Raw genomic sequence first — 26,450 nt, forward strand, 5'->3', positions numbered from 1 at the left:
AAGACACATATTAATCAAACTATCAAAAATTAAATACAAAGAAAACATATTAAAATCAGCAAGAGAAAAACAACAAATAACGTACAAAGGAATCTCCACAAGGTTAACACCTGATCTTTCAGCAGAAACTCTGCAAGCCAGAAGCGAGTAGCAGGACATATTTAAAGTGATGAAAGGGAAAAACCTACAACCAAGATTACTCTACCCAGTAAGGATCTCATTCAGATTCAACAGAGAAATTAAAAATTTTACAGACAAGCAAAAGCTAAGAGAATTCAGCAACACCAAACCAGCTTTACAACAAATGCTAAAGGAACTTCTCTAGGCAGGAAACACAAGAAAAGGAAAAGACCTACAATAACAAACCCAAAGCAATTAAGAAAATGGTAATAGGAAAATACATATCTATAACTACCTTAAATGTAAATGGATTAAATGCTCCAACCAAAAGACATAGACTGGCTGAATGGATATAAAAACAAACCTGTATATATGTTGTCTACAAGAGACCCACTTCAGACCTAGGGAAACATACAGAATGAAAGTGAGGAGATGGAAAAAGATATTGCATGCAAATGGAAATCAAAGGAAAGCTGGAGTAGCAATTCTCGTATCAGACAAAATAGGCTTTAAAATAAAGACTATTAAAAGAGACAAAGAAGGGCACCACATAATGATCAAGGAACCAATCCAAGAAGAAGTTATAACAATTGTAAATATTTATACCCCCAAGATAGGAGCACCTCAATACATAAGGCAATGGCTAACAGCCATAAAAGGTGAAATAGACAGTAACACAATCATAGTAGGGGACTTTAACATCCCACTTTCACCAATGGACAGATCATCCAAAATGAAAATAAATAAGGAAACACAAGCTTTAAATGATACATTAAACAAGATAGATTTAATTGATAGTTATAGGACATTCCATCCAAAAACAACTGCATACACTTTCTTCTCAAGTGCTCATGGAACATTCTCCAGGACTGATCATATCTTGGGTCACAAATCAGGCCTTGGTAAATTTAAGAAAATTGAAATCATATCAAGTACCTTTTCTAACCACAGCACTATGAGACTAGACATCAATTACAGGACAATAAATCTGTTAAAAATACAAACACATGGAGGCCAAAAAATACACTACTAAATAACCAAGAGATCACTGAAGAAATCCAAGAGGAAATAAAAAAATACCTAGAAACAAATGACAATGAAAACACAATGACCCAAAATTTATGGGATGCAGCAAAAGCAGTTCTAAGATGGAAGTTTACAGCAATACAATCATACCTCAAGAAACAAGAAACATAAATAAACAACCTAACCTTACACCTAAAGCAATTAGAGGAAGAAGAACAAAAAAAACCCAAAGTTAGCAGAAGGAAAGAAATCATAAAGATCAGATCAGAAATAAATGAAAAAGAAATGGAAGCGATAGCAAAGAAAAATAAAACTAAAAGTTGCTTCTTTGAGAAGATAAAAAAATTGATAAACATTAGCCAGACTCATGAAGAAAAAAAGGGTGAAGACTCAAATCAATAGAATTAGAAATGAAAATGGAGAAGTAACAACTGACACTTCAGAAATACAAAGGATCATGAGAGATTACTACAAGCAATTATATGCCAATAAAATGGACAACCTGGAAGAAATGGACAAATTCTTAGAAAACTACAACCTTCCAAGACTGGACCAGAAAAAAATGAAGTATGAACAGACCAATCAGAAGCACTGAAAAAGAAACTGTGATTAAAAATCTTCCTAAAAAAAAAAGCCCAGGACCAGATGGTTTCACAGGTGAATTCTATCAAACATTTAGAGAAGAGCTAACACCTATCCTTCTCAAATTCTTCCAAAATATAGCAGAGGGAGGAACACTCCCAAACTCATTCTATAGTGGTGATGAAGCCACCATCAGCCTGATACCAAAACCAGACAAAGATGTCACAAAAAAGGAAAACGACAGGCCAATATCACTGATGAATATAGATACAAAAATCCTCCACAAAATACTAGCAAACAGAATCCAAAAGCACATTAAAAGGATCATACAACATGATCAAGTGGGGTTTATCCCAAGAATGCAAGGATTCTTCAATATACACAAACCAATCAATATGATAAACCATATTAACAAAATTGAAGGAGAAAAACCATATGATCGTCTCAATAGATGCAGAAAAAGCTTTCAACAAAATTCAACACCCATTTATGATTAAAAAAAAAAACCTGCAGAAAGTAGGCATAGAGGGAACTTACCTCAACATAATAAGGCCATATATGACAAACCCATAGCCAACATCGTTCTCAATGATGAAAAACTGAAACCATTTCCACTAAGATCAGGAAAAAGACAAGGTTGCCCACTCTCACCACAATTATTCAACATAGTTTTGGAATTTTTAGCCACAGCAGTCAGAGAAGAAAAAGAAATAAAAGGAATCCAAACTGGAAAAGAAGTAGTAAAACTATCACTGTTTGCAGATGACATGATGCTATACATAGAGAATCCTAAAGATGCTACCAGAAAACTACAGAGCTAATCAATGAATTTGGTAAAGTAGCAGGATACAAAATTAACACACAGAAATCACTTGCATTCCTGTATACTATAGATGAATAATCTGAAAGAGAAATTAAGGAAACACTCCCATTTACCATTGCAACAAAAAGAATAAAATACCTAGGAATAAACCTACCTACAGAGACAAAAGACCTGTATGCAGAAAACTATAAGACACTGATGAAAGAAATTAAAGATGATACCAACAGATAGAGAGATATAAAATGTTCTTGGATTGGAAGAAACAACATTGTGAAAAAGGCTATACTACCCAAAGCAATCTCCAGATTCAATGCAATCCCTACCAAACTACAAATAGCATTTTTCACAGAACTATAAAAAAATTTTCACAGTTTGTATAGAAACACAAAAGACCCCAAATAACCAAAGCAATCTTGAGAAAGAAAAGCGGAGCTGGAGGAATCAGGCTCCTTAACTTCAGACTATACTACAAAGCTACAGTAATCAAGACATGATGGCACTGGCACAAAAACAGAAATCTAGATCAATGGAACAGGATAGAAAGCCCAGAGATAAACCCACATGCATATAGTCACCTTATCTTTGATAAAGGAGGCAAGAATATACAATGAAGAAAAGAAAGACTCTTCAATAAGTGGTGCTGGAAAAACTGGACAGCTACATGTAAAAGAATGAAATTAGAACACTTGTTAACACCATACACAAAAATAAACTCAAAATGGATTAAAGACCTAAATGTAAGGCCTGACACTATAAAACTCTTAGAGGAAAAGATAGGAAGAACACTCTATGACATAAATCACAGCAAGATCCTTTTTGACCCACCTTCTAGAGAAATGAAAATAAAAACAAAAATAAACAATTGGGACCTAATGAAACTTAAAAGCTTTTGTACAACAAAGGAAACTATAAATAAGATGAAAAGACAACCCTCAGAATGGGAGAAAGTATTCATAAACGAAGCAACTGACAAAGGATTAATCTCCAAAATATACAAGCAGCTCATGCAGCTCAATATTAAAGAAACAAACAACCCAATCCAAAAATGAGCAGAAGACCTAAACAGGCATTTCTCCAAAGAAGATATACAGATTGCCAACAAACACATGAAAGGATGCTCAACATCATTAATCATTAGAGAAACGCAAATCAAAACTACAATGAAGTATCACCTCACAGTGGTCAGAATGGCCATCATCAAAAAATCTACAAACAATAAATGCTGGAGAGGGTGTGGAGAAAAGGGAACACTCTTGCACTGCTGGTAGGAATGTGAATTGATTCAGCCACTATGGAGAACAGTATGGAGGTTCCTTTAAAAACTACAAATAGAGCTACCATATGACCTAGCAATCCCACTACTGGGCATATACCCTGAGAAAACCAAAATTCAAAAAGAGTCATGTACCAAAATGTTCATTGCAGCTCTATTTACAGTAGCCCAGAGATGGAAACAACCTAAGTGTCCATCATCGGATGAATGGATAAAGAAGATGTGGCACATATATACAATGGAATATTACTCAGCCATAAAAAGAAACGAAATTGAGCTATTTGTAATGAGGTGGATAGACCTAGAGTCTGTCATACAGAGTGAAATAAGTCAGAAAGAGAAAGACAAATACCGTATGCTAACACATATATATGGAATTTAAGAAAAAAAAATGTCATGAAGAACCTAGGGGTAAGATAGGAATAAAGACACAGACCTACTGGAGAACAGACTTGAGGATATGGTGAGGGGGAAGGGTGAGCTGTGACAGGGCGCGAGAGAGTCATGGACATATATACACTACCAAACGTAAGGTAGATAGCTAGTGGGAAGCAGCCGCATGGCACAGGGATATCGGCTCGGTGCTTTGTGACTGCCTGGAGGGGTGGGATAGGGAGGGTGGGAGGGAGGGAGACACAAGAGGGAAGAGATATGGGAACATATGTATATGTATAACTGATTCACTTTGTTATAAAGCAGAAACTAACACAACTTTGTAAAGCAATTATACCCAATAAAGATGTTAAAAAAAAAAACTACAATGAAGTATCACCTCACAGTGGTCAGAATGGCCATCATCAAAAAATCTACAAACAATAAATGCTGGAGAGGGTGTGGAGAAAATGGAACCCTCTTGCACTGTTGGTGGGAATGTAAATTGATACAGCTATTATGGAGAACAGTATGGAGGTTCCTTAAAAAACTAAAAATAGAACTACCATATGACCCAGCAATCCCACTACTGGGCATATACCCTGAGAAAACCATAATTCAAAAAGAGTCATGTACCACAATGTTCATTTCAGCTCTATTTACAATAGCCAGGACTTGGAAGTAACCTAAGTGTCCATCGAGAGATGAATGGGTAAAGAAGATGTGGCACACATATACAATGAAATATCACATATTTATATATTATATTATTATAAGCACCTCTGATCATGGGTAGAAACTTTGCATAGTGGTTTTTATATTTTATATTTAAAATATAAATATTTTATATTTAGAAGGACTAGTTCTTGGGTGTTTGGAATTCTGGTGTTCCTACATTGTCATATTTTTGTTCAGTTATATTGCTTTACTCTTCAATTATTTCTATTTGTAACTCTTGAACCCAGCTGTCACATTCATTGGAAAAGACCAATCTAATCATGCTGGCTTATTTTCACATTTTTTTCCAAATTTACTTTTCAGCTCCATAATTTGAGGTAGATAGCTCAATCTATCCCTTTTATTTCTAGAAACTGATTTCAGTGAATGGGATCATAATTTTGGGTAATTACTAATAAATGTCTCCCTGAGAAAATAGTGTTTAAATGAATTGTATCTTTCACTAAAAAGACCAAGTATTTGATCTAATCTTTGGTGGGGAGTCAAGGTCGATGACATGAACGAGTTGATTTCTTTCAATTCTCCTTGGTACCCTGTCACAAGTAAGTCACCTAAAATTCATGTATAAGTGACCACCATACTCTGCCTCTTATTCATCAAGTAAAGTGCTAATCTGTCTGTGTTCCTAAATCCTGGGAATTTATCTGGCTTATGATTTTAATGACTGAATTTGAGATGGGTTCTTTTTCAGCAGAGTGATTTATCATGAATGGTGTTATGATAGAATTTAGTTCTTTACATAACAAGTTCACCATTAACACTGGCCACTGTAGGAGCACATTTATATTTGTCTTACTAATTTTGACCAGACTATTTTCAACTGTTCAAGACTTGTGGTAGATGAAAAAATGGCCACAAACTCTTCCCCAACCTGCATCTGTGACCTTATAATGTGACTTGGTAGCTTCTCTCATAAAAGAGGGGGAAATCTGTTTCTTTCCCTCTTGAATACAGTCTGGCCTTGTGTCTTGCTTTGGCCAATAAAGAGTGGCAGAAGCAATGATATGAAAATCAGAAATGTCTCAAGATGTTTTGCATGCTTCTGCCTTCACTGCTGCATCATAAACCAGACAGCCCAAACCCAGCCATCAGCTGACGGCAGAAATGCATAAGTAAGTTCCGCCAATAACGGTCCAGCACCGCCCAGGCCAGAAGAGCTGTTGAGATAAATCCAGGCTGAGTTACCGTACTGCCAAATCATAAGATAAATAAATGTATGTTGATTTAAGCCATTAAGTTTTAGGGTGGTTCTTTTTACACAGAATTACTATCTGATATGACTTATCTCAATACCCTATAAGCATCACGACCAAAGTTTTTAGTTCCATCTTAATTCTTAATGATATTGAAATAAATATAGTTATTCCAGGTGGTAGTATTTATACTTTTATAAACTGCTGTAGAAAATGCCATGCATTGGTTAAAAATATCACACACTTAGCCTTTCAGCTCTTAAACCATATTTTCAACTTCCTGAACATCAGCCAACGCTTGATTCTCTTCAGGAAACATAATATTTTTGCCCTCAAGAGACATTCTTTTATAGATTTACCCTCTGTGAAAGTTTTTGTGCTTGGAAAACTTTTTGTTACTTACTGAGCACATAACTGCATTTTATAGTGGTAGTATTTCATTTACGAACACTAAAAAGAGGTCCTCTTTAAAGTTCAATTCTTTATATTTTTAGTTCATTAAGTTCTTCAATGTGCATCTTTCTCTAGCCTGTCATAATTCTTGCTATAATTTGTTTTATAATTGTACCTTTATTTGCATTTAATAAAAAAAAAGACACACTGGAAATTCCCTGGCGGTCTAGTGGTTAGGATTCGGCGCTTTCACTGCCGTGGCCCGGGTTCAGTCCCTGGTCAGGGAACTGAGATCCCACAAACCTCGGGTCGTGACCAAAAAAGAAAAAAAAAAGACACACTTTATTTGCATATATATGTAGGAATACTTTTTACTTTTATAAAGAAATGATCTCTTCTTCTTGAAACCACAAGTTCTCATTCTGTCTTCTGTTTTCCTACTTTTGGTAGAGACATGGGTAAAAAAGTCACTCTTTTCTTAAATCTACTGTAAGTAAACAGTTGGACATTTGAGAGAATAAATGGAAACTGCCACTTGGCTTAGATTCAATGAAACAAAGGGAATAGCAGATACTCTGGTCAATTGGAGAGCATGTGCTCCATTTGAAAGCAGAAGCTGATATTCAACTCTAGAATATTGTCACCAAATCTGAAAATCTGTTATCTGATTTTTCAAACTTCTTAAGAGAAGCTCCAAATACAGATTTTTATGTGAAACCTCCTGAGTTCTAAATTACAACTTATTTAAACCATAACTTCAAACACTGTGTGAGTCAAGGATGTGCACCAGATGAACATGAGCAGAGTGGGATTTTTACGTTTCTCCTCCCGGTCAGTATGTAGTATTAAGCAAAGTGGCTTAAACACAGACTAGATGAATGAATGTATAAATGAATGATAAGATAGTATAAAATAGGGACACAAAATAGGGAAGGACAAAACCTTTTCAGGGTTTTGCTCCAGGATTTGGTAAAGTAATTCAGGGAGGAAAAGGAAAAGACAAAAGTAGCAGGAGGGCCGGCTGAGGAGGCATTCTGAAGGAGACTTGATCTCAAGAAAGAAGAAAAATATCTCCCTCTCCCATAGCTTCCTCATGCTCTGCGTGATGAAACACTCTACCTCTTTGACAGAGATGCTTTTCTTTAATAGGATCTAAACTCTGAACTCCTTTTGAAGCAAGACCCCTTGCATCCTCTCCAGATTGTGGAAAGGGTTATGGTTGGAAAAAAAAAAAAGGTGGGATACCCAAAGAGATGAAGAACACTGAACCATCAATTTTCCAAGAAAGGGTTCTGCTTGGGGGAGTAGGTCAGAATCCAAGGAACACTTCTTCTCTCCCTTCCCCATTCATCCAGTTACTTCTGAATATAATGGTCTCTCAAGCCCAAGAAGACATTTCTTAAGTTCAGATAGTTGGAGGATTTCCTAAGCTTATCTCCCGGTCCAGTTCTTGGCAACTGGATGGAGTTCCTACCTTGAAGAACTCCAGAATTAAAAAAAAAAAATCTCAGCGTATGTGTGGTTGCCAGAGCTGGACTGAGGTTATTGTTGGTTTGTGGGAGTTAATGGTGGTATAAATTGAGAGCAAAGCAAGAAGAAATTGATCCTTCTATATCAGGGTAAGTCACACCAGCAAGGTATTTTTATAAGGATCACAAAGCACCTCTAATCATAAATCTTCCATTTCATAGTAGAAAGTAGAATCAAGAAAACACTCTGATTAATCAAATAAATCTGTGATTGGAGCATACAGAATCCAGAACTTCTGAGATGCAAGTTCTTTTAATGTCCTAGTTTTCCAGTCAGGAATGGAACTTGGTGAGTGTGGGTATGCGTGGTTGTAAAGGGTGAGGTGTGGGGTGCTAAAGCAGGCCATACACAACTAATTTTAGTTATCTGTGGAGCCGGGACCAGCAGAACTTGGCACTCTCATGAAGATGTCCAGGGGTAAATACTGGAATATAAATAGTACCACTGACTTGCAAACTCTAGATGCCCCAAAGCTGCTATGAGAGTTGTGGTTATTGAGGTTCTCATGAAGTTAGGATGAAAAACTTATAAGAAGTGGCTGTTCAAAGAATCATATCCCCATGGATATTCTCTGCAATTAAGGAGAAAAATAAGGGTATAGACCCAATTAGTCACATTCTAAGATGCCCAAGTTACTATCTTTAGTAGACTCTTGTTATTTACTTATTTATTTGATCTCTTGAGTACAACACACCCTTCTTATCATCACTTTGATTTCCTTTTAGGTGGACTAACCCAATGTATGGTCTTGGTGGGAAATAGGGCAGCCTCTCCTTTTAAAAGCCCAGTGAACAAGATTATTCCACTCCCTATTCCTGGGTTGTCAAGAGATGGATGCGTGACCTAGGCTCAGTCAGTCAGTCCTCTGGCCTGGGACTTTGCAGCTTGAGCTGATGGCGTTGGGATGCGGGGTTGCTGCGGTGGACAGGTCCATGTGTGGATCACAACATTTCTGTAGCATGACATTTGCTGTGGTCCCTACTGCTTGGGCTTCCCACTCTCTCTTGTTCCTATTCATTTCCTAAGCCCAGTCCTCCCATTTTCTGAGTCTCTGATATACTTTCAGTAAAGTATCCCCTTTTTGAAAAGAGAGCCAGAATTGATTTCTGTTGCTAGAACCAAGAACCCTGATTAAAATATTACCTGAAGACTGGAGAAGAGACATGAGCTTTCTGCAAAGTCTACTCCATTGATTAGAATACATAAGGGTATGTAGAATGCATGTAGGGTTCTAGGTATGTGCCTATGTTTGAAAAAAGGGGGTAGCAGCAACATGGGTAAAATTCACTAGAAACCTCTTGATAAATTGTTTTTGGAATGTCTATAAGAGACAATGTTTCCCATAATAATGATTATAACAATAATTCAAACATTAAAATTACCATTTATTACATGCCTTCTTTACAAAAGACATTTATTTCTTAGAAGGTCTCAATCTTTTAATAGCCCTATGAGATAAGAGCATTTACTCCCATTTTATAGGTAAGATAACTGAGGTTCAGAGAGGATAATAATTTCCCAAGGTTAGACAACTGGTAAAAAGTCAGTCAACATTCCCCTCCAGTCCAAATCTTGTTCTCTTTTTGTTCTACAAGGTCATCTCTCTTCCAAAAACAGAGAGCAGGGGGGGCTTCCCTGGTGGCGCAGTGGTTGAGAGTCCGCCTGCCGATGCAGGGGACACAGGTTCGTGCCCCAGTCCGGGAAGATCCCACATGCCGTGGAGTGGCCGCGCCCGTGAGCCATGGCCGCTGAGCCTGCGCGTCCGGAGCCTGTGCTCCACAATGGGAGAGGCCACAACAGTGAGAGGCCCGCGTACCGCAAAACAAACAAACAAACAAACAAAACCAGAGGGGGGAAGATTCTAGCCCAAAATATACCTTGTGAACCTCATATTGCTAAGTCTCTGCAGTTATCTTTTTTAACCACCGTGTCAACCAGACATTCTCAGACCCTCATTTTATTTTTAGATCTCACTGGTTTGTAACTTACTGACAGGAGCATGTCAGGATTGCTAGCTCCGGAGCATAGAGGCAAGTGCTGCTAGGTGGAGTATGGATGCTCTTATTCCAAACACACCATCCTCTTTTTTGTTGACCTAGATAGTCCTTTGCGCTTTGTATTTTTGTTAGGGCTCTCCAGAGGAACAGAACCAGTAGAATATATGTAGATATATCAAAAGACATTTATTATGAGGAATGGACTCACATGATTAAGAAGTCTCATGATCTACTGTCTGCAAGCTGGAGGCCCAGGAAAGCCAGTGGTGTAGTTCCAGTCCAAACCTGAAGGCCTGAGAGCCAGTGGAGCCAGTGGTGTAACCAGTCTGAGTCTGAAGGCCCAAGAACCACGGGTGCTGATGTCCGAAGGCAGGAGCAGATCAATGTCCCAACTCAAGCCCTTTCTCCACCTTCTTGTTCTAAACTGGCAGTCAACAGATTGGATGAAGCTCACCTGCATTGATGAGGCTGGGTCTTTTATACTCAGTCTACTGATTCAAATGCTAACCTCTTCCAGAAACACCTTCACAGATACATCCACAATTAATACTCTACCAGTGATCTGGGCAACCCTGAGCCCAGTCCTGTCGACAAATAAAATTAACCATCGCTCATCTCAACTTTACCGGAGGTAGTTGTCAGGTTTTCCTTTCTTCTTCTTCTTCTTTTTTTTTTTTCTCCTTCCTTTTGTCTATGACCTTTTTATTATTTCTGCAGTGACCAGGGGCTGTCTGACTCATCATTTCTCCTTTTTAGAATTTAGTTTCTTCCCTTTTGTTTCAGAAATATATGTCTTGTCTAATTTGCCTAAAGTTTCTGGAAACATTTCAAAGATTTAAATTTTTCATGCAATCCAGAGCAAAGAGGCTGAAGGTAGTGTATGGTAGGAAGTAAAGGTGGGGATAAGGAAGATAGGAGAGACAGTCTGTGGTATTTGGGGGACCATGGACTTTGAAAATTTTGGAATAAAAGGGACAGGTCTCTGCTTTCAGGGACAGTGCAATAAACTTTCTGTAAAGGCAGGTTTATATTGGTCTCAATTATTTTGTATTTCTTGGTATGAAAGCCTCAGTTCATAACTATTTGAAATCTCTAGGACTAGGGATTAAATGGATATGAAATTAAGGCTGATAGCATATAAAAAACAATTCTGGAAAGAATATTTACACTCAAATTGCCTAAGAAAGTCATTTCTTTTTCTTTTAAATTTATGTGAAGTTGAAAGTTAATCTAGAAGCAGTTTTAAGAATTAATTTGGGTTTTGGTGGGGGGGAATGGGAAGTAGAAGATGCAGAGTGAGGAGAGAAACCCTTTAGCTAGGAACTTAATGGTTTTGAGGTAGTTTTTCATATAATTAAGCTACATTAATGTAATATAATGTAGTCTGGCTACATTACTGTAGTAGAAGCAGATGAATATAAAAATATATTACCATTGATACAGGAAGTCATTGCAAGTGCTTGTTTTTCACAACTAGTTTTTTTATTCCAATTAGAATTACTTTGCTACATTATTATGTTTAATTTATTGATTTATTCTAGCCTCACGAAGCTAGAATATATATAAAAATATATATGACGATCAAGACTTAAATGTATGTTGAAAGATGAAAGCTGAAGAAATGGGGTAAACTAGTAAAACAAAGCCAGGAGTGGAATTAGAACATGACACGCATACCACAAGGTCTTGCCTGATGGTAAAAGTGCTTGAAAGTTCATGTCTTGGTTTCTTGTGACCAAAGCAAAGAGAGCAAGATCATGAGTTGACGTTGTTCAGGAATGTTGTTAAGAGAAATCAAATCTTGCTCTGGCACGAGGATTCACTGGACAGCAGAATCACAGTTTCTGACAGGGACACCAATTTTGCAGTGTGAGTGGCTGAGTCTACATCTCCTCCACCGCTTGCCAAGTTGAGAGCCCTCTCTCACAATTAAACTTAGGGATTCTCTCTTAGGGCCCTGCGACTTGCTAACACAGGCCCAAGTCTTCTGCTTACTGTGTGCAGGTGCTGACTGCAAAGCTGGCCCTCGGGGGATTTGTGGGCAGCTCCTACTCACAAGGGTCCCCTTGCCTTTGTGTCCTGTCTGTGATCTGGGTCTCTGGGCTGAGGGCCCCTGGGCTGCTCTGGCTCTACCTCAGAGTGGTATAGAGATAGTCCGGGTGAGGGCATGAAGAAAACTGGAAAGATGGCTCCAACAGCAATGCCTGGTCCCTGAAGGAAACACAGGGTGTGGGTCACAAGCAGGTCATGGGGACTGGATGTTCTCATAACCTTCTCTAGCAACCTCATGGCGTACTTCTTAGCCCTGAGTTTCCCTGCTCAATCCCTGGCAAATAATTCTTTTCCTTCCTGGGAGAGAAGTACACAGTTATCCTGGTGGGCACCTGAAGACCCCAGTGATCTGAGTCAAGGTCAAGACATGCCTGCAGGACCTGTCCTGACTCACTGCAGGTGCCTCTCAGGCTCCTTTCATGCTGAGTTGAGGCTTCTGGAGGCTGCCTTTTCCCCACCTTAGGACAGATAACAGAGGAATTGTGAGGGGAACAAGCTCATGAGAGAAAGGAAGTTACTGTTTTTGTTGAGGGCCCACTGTGTCTAATGCGTTGAACTACGTGCTTCGTTGAGGGGGAATAAGTCCTGGGAAGAGACAAGCCAGGAATGTGGACCCGCTTGCCTTCCAGACATGTTCCTAGGTGCTCTGCTGGGGAGGAAATTAGAAAATCATGAGCAGTGAAAAACAGCAAGCCTCTTACAGCCCAGTCCTTAAACCATCCCCCAGCGTTTCAGCCTCTCTCCCAAGACAGGAAAGAGACACAATAGCAGCAGGCTCTGGAAGATTCAGCCATCAGGAGAGACCCACATTGTCTTCTCATGTGCAGGGCGATGACTGCTATCAGTGCCAAGGGACAGACATTGCTGCTCTGGAAAGCTCTGCTGTGCCTAGCAGCCCACTTACCCCCTCAGCTCCAGTGAAGACAAAAGCATTGCCCCCAAAGCTCACTGCACCCTCCTGTCCCTGCTGGGTGCTCCAGACCTGGGAATAAACCATGCACGGACACACTGGATTCACTGAAAGAGGGGACAAGATTAGACAGGTGGTGGTGGTCAAGGACTCACACAGGCACTTTTCCTGACCACATGCTTCATACTTACCTTGACAATCCCAAATGAGTCTCAGCAGGACCTGGGATGTCAAGGACATCCCTACAAGCCTCACCTCATTGGCCCTTTCCCTACACCTTTCCTCACCTGGAGCCCTGACCTAACAGCAGTATTCACCATTGCTATACACGGGCTCCTGGTCCCTGGCTGGGGCAGGTGAGCTAGAGTAGAGGCATCCTGGGAGACCTGGGGTGAAAGTTTCTGAAAGCAAAGAAAAATGTGTTGGTCCTTGGGACAGTGAATTAGGAGAAGAAAGGCTGACCAGGGGGCTAAAGTGTAGACAGAGTTTCAGAGGATTTAGTACCCAGAAAGGCATGGAGTGTTGCAAGGTAGGGCTAGAAGCAGGGAGGGGTGCAGAATATGGCACGTTCAAATTTCTATTTTTGAGCCATTTTCCAAGTTCTCCATTTTGAGTGTTAAATAAGTTAGAAGGAGAGTTCCAGCATCCTTTGCACACAGTACATGCACACCTAGATGTTGAATAAATGAACCAACACATAAATGTGGACTAGACACAAAGGCCTCACCTGTGGGGGTCGGCACCAGAACCTGCTCCTGTGAGGCAGAGAAGAACTAGTGTTTGCCGAGGGGAAGCTCTCTCTAGGATGGATTTGGCATAAAAGGAGTCCAGTTATTTCACATATCAGTAGATGATGGTCTGGAAGGCCTCTTGCTGGGAAGTTTACAGTCAGAATAAGCATCCCACATTCTACGTGACCCCCTGCTCCTGGCATTGAATTAGTGCTTTATATATGTTAGTGGAATGAATGAAAAATGTGAAATGCCTGTCTTCCCAGGGGCAGACAGCAGGTGCTTTACACCTGGAACATTTAGAGATTTGGCTACTGGCTGTGTAACCTAAGTGAATCACTTAGCTTCTGTAGACCTTGGCGTGCTCTTTATGAGTATAGTGTAGTGCATTAAACATGAACTCTGGGGCCGCACTTCTTCAGCCACCCTGTAGTTGGGTCACTTTAGGGTTAGTCATCATTCCTGTACCTCTTGTTTCCGTATTTGTGAAATGGGAAAAACAGTAATAATAATAATACCTCTCAAATGAAGATTAAATTAGTCAATGCATGCTAAAGTGATGGTAACAGCATTTGACCCACGGTGAAGATATTTGCTGCTATTGTTTTTATTAATATTATTTTGTTAGTTTTACGAATTAGCCTAAACCTGGCTGTGCTTTTGAGTTACTCAGGGAATTAAATAAATACCATTTCTTTTTTTTTTTTTTTTTTTTTTTTTTGCGGTACGCGGGCCTCTCACTGTTGTGGCCTCTCCCGTTGTGGAGCACAGGCTCCGGAGGCGCAGGCTCAGCGGCCATGGCTCACGGGCCCAGCCGCTCCACGGCATGTGGGATCTTCCTGGACCGGGGCACGAACCTGTGTCCCCTGCATTGGCAGGCGGACTCTCAACCACTGCGCCACCAGGGAAGCCCTAAATACCATTTCTTGATCCTCATTTCCAAAAATTCAGATTCAGTAAGTCTGGGCTGGGATCAGATATTTGTTTATTCTATGGCTAATTCTGTTGTGCAGCCAGATTTATTGACTCCAGGGCTATGCTGCTTAACCCTATGGGATGCTGTCTCTGTAGACTACAATGTGAATGGCATCCCCTGGAGTTGTACTGCGTGGTGACTCTGACCTGGTTTCTTCCAGTCTTAAGAGGCTGTGATGCTGTTCTGTGTCCCACATAGGCACAGTTCAGGGTAATCCTATAGCATATATTCAGGACATACTTGATTTTGAAATTAAAGGACCCACAATTTTGAATTCTTGAGGATTTTAATTATTTGGCCATCACTGATTTGCTTTGCACAAGTAATATACAGTCTTGCCTGGAAGGTTTAAAAAGTGAATATCTAAATGAAATAAACATGAACTTTAACAGGTACCCTTAGCCGGCAGGGTAGTCTTCATCCTGCTGGAGTCTATATTCTTCCTTCCTCTGTCCTGAAAATAAGGCACTTTAAAACACTCTAAATACCCTTCAATGCCATGGAGATCTGCAACCACTTGTTTGGTGTGTGCCAGGCTCCCTTCTGTCCCTCTGGTTAGTATCTTCATGGGGACATTTCACTCTGAAGGTCTTCTGCAGTCTCTTGGCACAGGGCATTTTAATAGGCTCCTTTTGCGACTGGGGATATTGAGTGCCGGGGTCCTTTTCCTTCCCTGTGTTAGTTAGGATTTTCTCTACTTTTGACATTGTCTTTATGTGAGCTTGCTTGATATCTGGAGGGCTTCTAAGGATGGAAGTGCTGTCCTTGGCACCAATATGCTGGGCGTCCCTAATCCATCTAGTAAGTGCATTATGGCATAATATTACAAGAGCCTTTTTTTAAAAAGGTAAAAGTAGTGGAAAGACTCCCCAGAGAAAAACATCAAAAGTCTCTCCCAGAGGCTTCCCTGGTGGCGCAGTGGTTGAGGGTCCGCCTGCTGATGCAGGGGACACAGGTTCGTGCCCTGGTCCGGGAAGATCCCACATGCCGCAGAGTGGCTGGGCCCGTGAGCCATGGCCGCTGAGCCCGTGCGTCCAGAGCCTGTGCTCCGCAACGGGAGAGTCCACAACAGTGAGAGGCCCGCGTATCAAAAAAAAAAGCCTCTCTTGGGATTAACAGCTCTTCTTAGGGCATAAGAATTGAAAAAGGTGATGGAAGGGGGCTGAATTGGGAGAGGAAATGTGATTATTCTATTGTGGGTAAAGGACCTAGCCTATATTAATTTTGGAACAAGTGACTTCTTGGAGTCAAGGTAGTGATATCTGATTGTCTATTGTCAAGATTTTAGCTGGCTTTGTGTATCCAATAAAGTCTTCTTCGGGGGGGGCACCCCTCACCTATTAGATGACAATTGTGCTTGGTTCATGAGAGTTGGGTGAGGTTGCCTCCTCCTTCCTTACTCCTGTCAAGGGTGGGACATGTGCCATTCATGCTCCAGGCTGGCTCGCCCCAAGTTCTCCTTGAGACTTCTGCAGGAGCCATCTGGATCCTGAGCATTAAACAAGAGGCAGGCTTGGAGCAGCCAGCACCCTCCTGCTACCAAGAGGGCAGCCTAGGACCTGTGTCTGTGTGAGTACAAGCTGAGGTAAGCAAGCTGTGGCTGACTTCCATCTATTTATGTTTTCCACGGGCTTGATTCTCTCTTTGACATTCTTCTCTAATTGTCAATGTTTTTGTCACAAGCTTTCTCAAGTCCTTCATGGGATGAATTAGAGGTAGAACTAAATGAGTAAATGAAGTAAGACATTTTATATAAAATGATTCTGTACTTCATGTTATCCTCAGAATGCCTCTATGAGGGCAAGGAGAGGATGCATTAATATCCCCATTTTCAGAGAAAGAAAATGGTCAGAGAGATAAAACCATTGTCTTGGTAGGTTTTTAATATATCCCACCCAGCAAGTGGCAGAACTGTGGCTACAACTCATCTCTTTACTTCCAATCCAAGGCTCTTTCTATTATATTATACATTATCATATATAAGTATGCATAATACAGTATATTATAATATATTATAATTAATATGCCAGTTATACTGTACTTAATATACCCATTGTATTATATTCTATAGTACTTAGAATACTCAGATTATTTCTTTTCAAATCTAGTTCCCTGTTGTATTTCTCTTGTCTATGCATCTTCATGGAGATTGTTTCTAACCCCTAGCTATTTTGTCAGAGTTCTATTGAATAAACAAATGTAAATGGGCAATCAGTCTCACTTGAACTCACATATGTAAAGCACTTTCTTGGAGGGTTGAATTACTTTAACTGACAGCCTCACCCGCTGGGTGGTAGCTTCCAGACTACGTGCATGCCACCTGCTGCACCCAAGCAGTGTTTTTGGTGATAATCAGTGATAGAGCAACAAAGAGTAAAAGCAGAAGTTACAAACCTGACTTCCTCTGGAACCTTAGGTAAAAAACAGAGCAGCAGTTGTCAGGAAACCAAGCAGTGACTCCCCCCACCTCCCCACCATCACTGCAGCCAGAAGGTGGCTCTTGTCCTCTGCAGGTTCTGAGGAGAGAGGCCTGGGACTCAAGCTGGACATCTGCGGATACTGCGGGGGAGGGGGTGTGAGGTCAGGGATGGGGCAGGGTTCCCAGTGAGTTTTGCCTTAGTTTGAAATGGATAAGTGGATGTTCAGTTATTTGTCCAATGACCTGGAGTGTAATCCACTCTTCTCAGGCTAGTGTGAGACTGGCTGCTAACTTTCACAATTTCTAGTAGTCTCTATTTCCAGTATGAGTCACTGAGGAACCCCAATTTTTTTTCTTTTGGCTGTGGCACATGGCTTGTGGGATCTCAGTTGCCTGACCAGGGACTGAACCTGGGCCATGGCAGTGAAAGTGTGGAGGCCTAACCACTGGACCACCAGGGAATTCCTGAGGAACCCCAATCTTAACCAAATGCCCTTTCTCATCAACCGGCATGCTTACAGTCTTTCCTCTGGAAGAGAAGCGTGTAACCCAAGCTCAAGTAACACACAAATGACATTGAATAGCAGTGCCTCACTGCGCTGGGCCCCCAGGCCATTGACAGCCTCACATAGTAGTTTCCAGCATGTTCTGTGGTCAGAGAGAGAATGAAGGATGCTCCTCCTCCAAATGGGGCCAAGCTGGTCCCCAGGCTGACCTCCTCATGATAAAACCAGTACAGGATCGGGGAGAACCTCTCTGGGCCTCACAGAGAAGCTCCATCACGTTCCCCACCACAGCCTGGGCTCCGGGATCCCTGAGAGTGAGGACAGGGCAACACACAGGACCTGAGGGGGACCCCGGGCTGTCAGAGAGGGTCTCTTCCTCTTGACAGTTCACCATCTACCCCTGCCTCTGTTCCCACATTCCAGATTTAATCCTTAGATCAGGGCTGTCCAACAGAACGTCCTGCAATAGTGGGAATGCTCTATAGCCCTGCTGCTCAGTATGGCAGCCACTACACGCATATGGCTGTTGTGCACTTGAAATGTGACTAGTGTGAATAAAAGAGACAATTTTTAATTTTAATTAATTTAAATGTAAACAGCCAAATGTGACGAGCGGCCACTGTATTGAACAGCACAGCTGTAGAGGCATTTACCCCAGAGCTGTGAGGATGAATTCGAGGAAGCCTTTCTCCAGCTGGCTGACAGCAACAGTGTTCTTTCATCTCTTTCATCTTACTATCTTATTTTTTCTACCGAATTTGTAGTTCTCCTAAAGCAGCTATTTATTTTGGAAGGTCTGCCTCTATCAGAAAAGAATTAGCTCTTCATAGCTCTTGTCCCTATGATTACCTTAAAATGTTCTCACGACACAAAAGTTCCCTGAGCCCACTTTGGGTACCTCTGACTGAACTGTGGGTGGATGGAACTCACTTCTCACAGTGATATTTACTGCCTCACTCTGGATGAAACCATAGCTGTTGTCAGCTGTAGAGTAGTATCCCCCAGCTTGGCCCTCCGTGATAACAAGGATTTCCAGCTCTGCTCCCTGGAAATGCCAAGTTTTGGTCCCCAGACTCTCCTTCACGTCCCCTCTGTGTCAGGAAAAGGTGATGTCACCTGCGCCTTCAGACACAGAGCAGACAAGGACCAGTGTCTTCCTTTCAATCACCTTCCCTCTGCGGGCAGAGTTTCCACGGAGACACAAGACACAGGGCTCCCTGTGTGAACAGGAGACAGCAGGTGAGGCTTGACTCTTGGGAACATCAGGGCTGAAGTGGTTGGTATCACCCTAAAAGTGACAGCAGATGGAGTTGGAAATTTTGAGTAAGATCAGAAAACAGAGATCTTTGTAGAGTACGAATTGGGGATGCTGGGTGTCAACCCTGAGTATATTTCTGTGGGAGGCAAGATTCTCACTTCTCAGCCTTCGGTCACATGAGGTTCCTTATCTCATAATGTACTCACTTCAGGAGCTTATTTCCCCTAGGGGGCCAGGATGGGCAGCGCCAGGGGAAAATCTTTGGGCTTGTGCTTGGTGACAATAGGCAGAAGTCTTGTGTTGAGAGCTAGGAAGAATAATGGAAAATATTAGCCCTGCTTTAAAGGGACATCATGCAAGATGATAAACTGCTTCTATCCCTTCTTTTCAGACCTACCTCAAGACCCTCTGCTTCAATACTATCTTCTCTAATTGCTCCGATATAAAATGGGTCTCTCTGTTCTCTCAAATCCTATTGTGTTGGATTTGGTACTAGGCCACTCTCTAGCTGACTGTCAGCTCCCTGCAAAGCCTCTATAGCATAATAATAGGCACCCAGTATGTATCTGATTATATTACAATAAGAAAGGTGAAGTTAAAAGGACTGTGGAGGACATTCTGAAGTTTTATGACTTTTTTTTTTTTTTAGTCGTACGCGGGCCTCTCACTATCGTGGTCTCTCCCGTTGTGGAGCACAGGCTCCGGACGCGCAGGCTCAGCGGCCATGACTCACGGGCCCAGCCGCTCCGCGACATGTGGGATCTTACCGGACTGGGACACAAACCCGTGTCCCCTGCATCGGCAGGCGGACTCTCAACCACTGTGCCACCAGGGAAGCCCATGAAGTTTTATGATTCTTGAAGCCTCTCGGTAACCATTCCAGTCCTAAAGCATTGTTAGAAATGAGAGGAGCTCAGGATAGCCTCAGGATCTCTCTGGAACAGATCCCCATCCCCATCTTATGGGAAAAGAAGGAACTAAGGTCTGAATAACGCCCTGCCCTACCTCCCTTTTTCCAGCCCCAGTGGCCCTTCTCACCAAAACTCACTGTGCACATAAATTTGGAATCTCTGGCTCAGTTTCCAGACACAGGAAGTAACTTCCGTACCTTGTACCAGGAAGACCCTGAGTCTTCTCTCCACCTGTCAGCTGTCTGGAGCTTTGGGGAGTTGCCCCAGCATGACCCCAGGTCCTAGACATCTCTGAAGAGGTGAAATTGAAGTTGGGCATCTGACTCTGTGGAGAGAGCAGAGTCTCACAGGTTAGGGTTACTAGACTCTCCTTGGTGGGCCAGACGGTGTTAGCTGTCAGCACAGGAGGTGGAAACAGCTCTAAAGAGAAGAACAAACATAATCCCAGGGCAGCGAGGCTCAGAACACCTGGAGAGACTCATCTATGTTCTCAGCACTATCAAATAGGTCTTACAAAACCAAGCCAATAGAATCACCACCCAACTCCCTGGCACAACTGAAGTACCATAATTTCTACCCATGGCTTTCTAGGGAAGCTTGATGAGCACACCCTCCACCTACCCGCTCCTTGACGAGCCTGGTTTGCACCCAACCCTGCTATACCTGGAGTGTAGTCGTTACCTTGAATTTTGACCCTTACAAGGTTTGAAGTTCTTTGCCACAGAGATACATAATCTTTCTCAGAAAGCAGCGCAATTATATAAGCCATCGTATCTGGAGACCGCTTTTGGTATGTTGAAGCTTGAGTTCCTTGTAAAAGCAGCAAGTTTTTTCTTTTTTTTTTTTAACATCTTTATTGGTATAATTGCTTTACAATGGTGTGTTAGTTTCTGCTTTATAACAAACTGAATCAGCTATACATATATGTATACCCCCATATCTCCTCCCTCTTGAGCCCCCCTCCCACCCTCCCTATCCCACCCCTCTAGGTGGTCACAAAGCACTGAGCTGATCTCCCTGTGCTATGCGGCTGCTTCCCACTAGCTATCTATTTTACGTTTGGTAGTGTCTATATGTCCTTACCACTCTCTCACTTCGTCCCAGCTTACCCTTCCCCCTCCCCGCATCCTCAAGTCCATTCTCTACGTCAAGCAACAAGTTTTTTCCCATCCTTGTAGTAACTAATTTCATTCAATTCCCCTCCCTCCCTTCCCCAGCAGCTCAGAATCACTCTATCTCCTTCAAAGATAGAGTGTGGGACCTGGAGAATCAGCCAGTCTGCAATAGACAGTAGACACTCAATTCACTCCTTGATTTTCCATCCTCTGGGTGCCTGTTGATATCTTGCACTCACTTTCCCCACAAAACCTATCCATTCATAGTTTCTTCAATGACAGTTTTGCTTTTTCCTCATGAATTTTACCCTTCATTCAGGAGCAGATGATTTCTGAAGCCTGACCCTCCTCTCCCTCACCTGAAGAGACCACCAGGTACACAGGGTCACTGGGACTCAAGTTCAGGGTACAGCACTGGTGCTTTCCAGGATGTGTCTTAAATAGCATTTGAAATGAAACTTGTAGTCCATATTCTTTCATAGGCTCATCATGCTCTCTCTGTTCCTGGGTAGAGGGATGCTTTGCATGTCATTGTTACCACTGTGCCTTGGAAGATGGTGGTCCTTGGAGGATGGAAGAGAGCACAGCTTTTGGTTGGGCAGCAGATGGAACGAACCTGTCATGAATCAAGTTTCCACTGGGTGCGAGGCACCTAGTTATACTCTTTACATGAGGTAACTGAATCCTCACGAATACCCATGGGGTCATTATCATCATGTCTAATTTGTAAACATGTAAGTCAGTGGGGGATCAGGCCATTTTGCCCATGGTCACAGAGCTAGAGTGTAGCAAAGATAGGATTTGAACCTCATTCGCTGAATTTTGAGGCCATAGTCTTTCTACTAAACCATGCTCTCTGCTTGAAAAAGAAAGAGAAAGAGAAAGAAGAGACCCTAAGTTTGGATTGGTTGCCAAAACCCTCAACCCTTGCTTGGCTGGTGCCAAGGAAGTAAGGAGTCCACATTGCTCTGGGGTAGTTATGGGACGTCCTCGTATGATTCTTTTTTTTTTTTTTAATTTTATTTATTTATTTATTTATTTATGGCTGTGTTGGGTCTTCGTTTCTGTGCGAAGGCTTTCTCTAGTTGCGGCGCGGTGTTCACTCTTCATCGCGGTGCGCGGGCCTCTCACTATCGTGGCCTCTCCTGTTGCGGAGCACAGGCTCCAGACGCGCAGGCTCAGCAATTGCAGCTCACGGGGCTAGTTGCTCCCCGGCATGTGGGATCTTCCTAGACCAGGGCTCGAACCCGTGTCCCCTGAATTGGCAGGCAGATTCTCAACCACTGCGCCACCAGGGAAGCCCCTTCGTATGATTTTTTATGAGTATCAGGGCCTGAAATGAATCAGACAAATGAGTAAACAGTTCCTCCTCCCACACCCCAAAACAGCTCTGACTGTTGCTCAGACCAGGAAATAACAAGTTGAAACAGGGTCAATATGAAATATCGAGTTTGTAGGTAAAAAGGATGGAAATGACAGGAGTTTGTTCTGAGCCTGGATCAAAGATTTGGGTGAGACAGTTCCTGTGAATATTTCTGGCAGAGCTGCCTCCCTGTTCCTCGAATGGATTTCCAGCTGGGGTGCTCCCAGGAAACTTTGTGCACCTGCAACCAGGTGAAGACACTGTCTCCTCACCTGTCTTTCCTTTGTCAGGTGCGTCCTCCTCCTTTTGCAGAAGAGGTCAGAAAGTCAACTCTTGAGCAGAGCAGAGCAGGAAGGTGCCAGGAACGGAGAGGTAGATAGGACTAGAATGACTGGGCCTAGGGGAAAGGGGGACCCTTCCCTGCAGCTGTGGGGAGAAGGATTGGTACAAGTTTCCCCAGGCTCCTGTGCCGGGCACTATAACTCCAAGGCGATGAAGAAGAAACAAAGAGGAACTCACAGGACTCTCCTCAGCCAGGAACTGCAAGAGAGAGAGACATGAGAGATTAGCCCAGTACAGGGATCCCGTCCTCAGCTGCACACTCACACTTTATCTGCCTTTCTTTGCCTTCTCTATGTTGCCCTGTCCCTACCCAAGCAGCTGATGGACACTTCTCCAGCTCATCATCAGGGCCTATTGGCTACTCAGCAGTTCTCTTTTTTGGTCCCAGACATTAGTGTGGAATAGCCCAGAGGCAAGAAGAACAGTGGAGAAAGACGTCTAGCCCTTCCCTTTTCTCGGCACTGGTCTCCCTCACCTGCTCTCTGTTTTGACTTTGGTGTCCAGAGAAGGGTTTAGCAGAAGTCTGATCTCACCAAGTTCTCATCTGGGGGATTGTCCCTTTATAAGGGCACTCAGTGGAAGCAACTTCCTTGTTCACGCACTCATTTATTCAACAAGCGTTTGGTAACTACTTACTGTGCCAGGAGTGGGTCTAAATATTAGAGTACCAAGAACAAGACACTGCCCCTACCCTCAAGAAAATTACAGTCTAGTGGAGGAGATGCTAAGTTTGATAAGAAATTACAATACAGTGTAATAAGGCTATGACAGTGGGAAGAGAGAGAATTGTTAAGAACACAGAAGTGGGTATCAAACTTCTTCTTTTTACTGGATAAAAGAAGACCATTTATGTAGTTTTGCAATGTAACAGGGACACATCAAAGTAAAAATGCTAAGCCTACTGTCAGAATTGAAGTTTGAAACTCTTATTTTTCAAATATTTTAAATATTATTTATATTAAAAAAATATAACTTCCCATGTATATTTTCAATTCCACAGCTCATCAGATTTCACTATTTCCTTCCAAACATTTCTCTTGTATGTGTATTACCTTAACCTAATTTTAGCGCTTGTTAAGATACAGTTTAGAATTCTGCTTTCATTTCTTTGAAATTATCATATTATAATAAATACAGTGAACATCATGGTACATATTCTCTTCTCCATGCTCACCCCTTTATTTTAGATTCCCAGAACTGGGATTCCTAGGTCAACATACATGCCATTTTTTAACTGGCTTTCCAGATATGCTTTACCACTTCCACTGCCAGGAGCAATGTGACTGCATCTGCTTCACTCAATCTTCCTGCACTGGGAAACTAGCATGTGGCCTTCTGGGATTATTGTTGCTGTTGCAAATTTATTGACTGTAAACTGTACCGCCATGTTTTAATCTGTGTTTCTTGAATGGATTTACTCATTCATACAAGAAATATTAACTGAGTGCAGCTACGTGCCAGGCACTCTGCTAGGTTTTAGGGATAAACGATGGTTTTTGTGAAGCGGGGGATCCAGTAAGCAGCTGCTGCAGGAAGTGTCTTTTTGTAGATCATCATGATCTTTATCCATTTACCCAAAACATTTTCAAGTTTTTTTGCCAATTTATATGAATTCTTTGCATCATATCTCAGCTCTTTGCCTTATTAGCTGTAAATATTTTCCAAAGGTAATACTCATTTTTATTATAGTTGTATTATTATCATATTACAGACATATCAAATGTTTATTTTAGAAAATCTTCTCTGAATTTTCTACTACTTCAATATTTAGGAAGACATAATCTGTATAAAAATCCAATACAGTCTTAATGCATTTTCCATGTTTTTGAGAATTAAAAAAATACACTTATTTCTTAATTATCTGATTTATTTTAAAATTTACAGTGGAACCTGTAAATATCTATTGTGTGATGATGTCTATTTACCATAAATTAAGCTAATATGTAATTGAATGTATTTCTAGATTTCTATTACTTTCCATTGATCTATATTTATATCTTGTACCCATAATATCATCTTTTTATATTTTTCTAGAATCTGTTTTTTAAATATATGAATTAGATTTCCGATGTTACTCTTTTTTTAAAAAAAAATCTATTCTTTGATACTCTCACCAATAGATTTTTCCAGATAAGTTTTTGAACATTTTATTGAGTTCCAAGGAAAATTCCTCAGGTAGTTTGATTGAAATTATATAGAATCTATAAATCAACGTGGGGAGAACTGACATCCTTATAACACTTCTACCTTAGTGTTCCTATCCAGACTAATGACATGTCTTCATTCATTGAAGTTTTCTTTGTACAGTTTTATAGATTTCCTTTTATAAGTCAAAAAACATTTTTATCACTCCTATTTTTTCACTTTTATGGCTATTTTAGATGGAATTCCTTTGCTATAATCTCAAACTAATATTTGATAATATTCAAGGAGGTCACTGTTTTGGTTGTTTATCTTGAATCTTCCTAATTAATTCATATTCATGTACTTCAAACTATACCACATAGATGATATAATCAAGAATAGAGGCTGCATAGTTCATAACACAATAGCAAACAAGCAAATGCCAAATAAGTGTGGTGGGAATGAGTAAAGAATGAATAATATATTTTAAATCTTGCCTTCCAATGTGTATGCCTCTTACTTTTGCTACTAATGTTAGCGTACTGGCAAAATTTAAAAACTATGACAAATGATAATGATAGCAAGACTCTTGGTTCTAGCTCCAATTTGAATGGCAATTTTAGTCTTGTTCTGTTATGTATAATATTGGCTGTCAATCTAGAACAGGTATTCTTGTTATGTTAGGTAGTAGTAGTCTTCTGTTCTGTGATACTTATTTTAGGAATAGATATTGATTTTTTAATGCCTATTCTAATACCTTTGGCACCTGTTGTCACCATAATTTTTCTCCTATTTAGCATTTTGATGTGGTTAATTATATACTAACTGTTGATTTATCTATTCTTCAATTCTGACACAAATTCTACTCGGTAGTAGTTAGTGTAAGATGAAAATACTTAACACAAGCAAATTGCTAGAGAGCACTCAAAAAATATTAACATTTCTATTGTCATCATTTTTATTTTGACACACTGCTAAATTCTTATTTAAGATGATAGGGGTCCACATTCCAAGGAAAGCTTTCCCAGTCCATTTTACCCCTAGAGAATGCCTGAGGGCAGAGCCCAAGGAAATTTTTATGGGCATCTGAGACTAGTGCTCTGGGGAGGCTGAACAATCCATCCCATCCAGGTCCTGCTCTGTGGTGCCCACTCACCTAGAACCAGCAGCAAATCCACAGCAGCATGGAGTCTTGTTCCAGGAGACTCAGAAGCAGTTCCTCTTGGAAATTGATGGTTGCGCTTGGATCTGAGGACAGAGGCTGTCCACAGTGGCACCAATAAGCGTGGCCCAGAGATTTTGAAAAGGGGAAGCCAAGGACACTGCTATTTGCTAATTGCCATTTCCTCTGTTGTGGGTCCTAAGAAAGTGAAATTGTTCTCTTGTTTATATATCTGCTTAAATATAGGTCAACAACGTAGCTAAAATAGTCAATGAGTCATCCAGGAACTGTAAGACTTGGTATCCCATTATAACAGTTCAAGTCTCCCTAGTTTCTGTGTCTGGGGGATTTCATTCATTCCTTTAACAATTATCTATTGTTTATTTACTGTGTCTTATGGGCTGAGTTATATAGGTGAACTATATCTCCCTGGCCATGTTGTGTTGAACGAAGCTAATGATCCCTGCCCTCATGTAGTTTCTAGTCTAATGAGGGGAGAAAGCCTTGATAGAGAATGACATATCATCTATTTTC

At 41.2% G+C, this 26,450-nt stretch overlaps 1 long non-coding RNA gene across 1 annotated transcript; it reads right to left on the reverse strand.

Annotated features, from left to right (window-relative positions):
• Nucleotides 1-22,165: 22,165 nt before the first annotated feature.
• LOC116743834 lies at nt 22,166-26,073 on the reverse strand. The gene is made up of 3 exons (XR_004346902.1): nt 25,911-26,073; nt 22,561-22,828; nt 22,166-22,258 (listed from the first exon to the last, which is right to left on the reverse strand). It is a non-coding gene; the product is annotated as an uncharacterized LOC116743834 (long non-coding RNA).
• Between the last annotated feature and the right edge of the window lie 377 nt (nt 26,074-26,450).

The sequence above is a fragment of the Phocoena sinus genome, chromosome 1 (assembly GCF_008692025.1).
Source record: "Phocoena sinus isolate mPhoSin1 chromosome 1, mPhoSin1.pri, whole genome shotgun sequence".
NCBI classification, from domain to species: Eukaryota; Metazoa; Chordata; class Mammalia; order Artiodactyla; family Phocoenidae; genus Phocoena; species Phocoena sinus.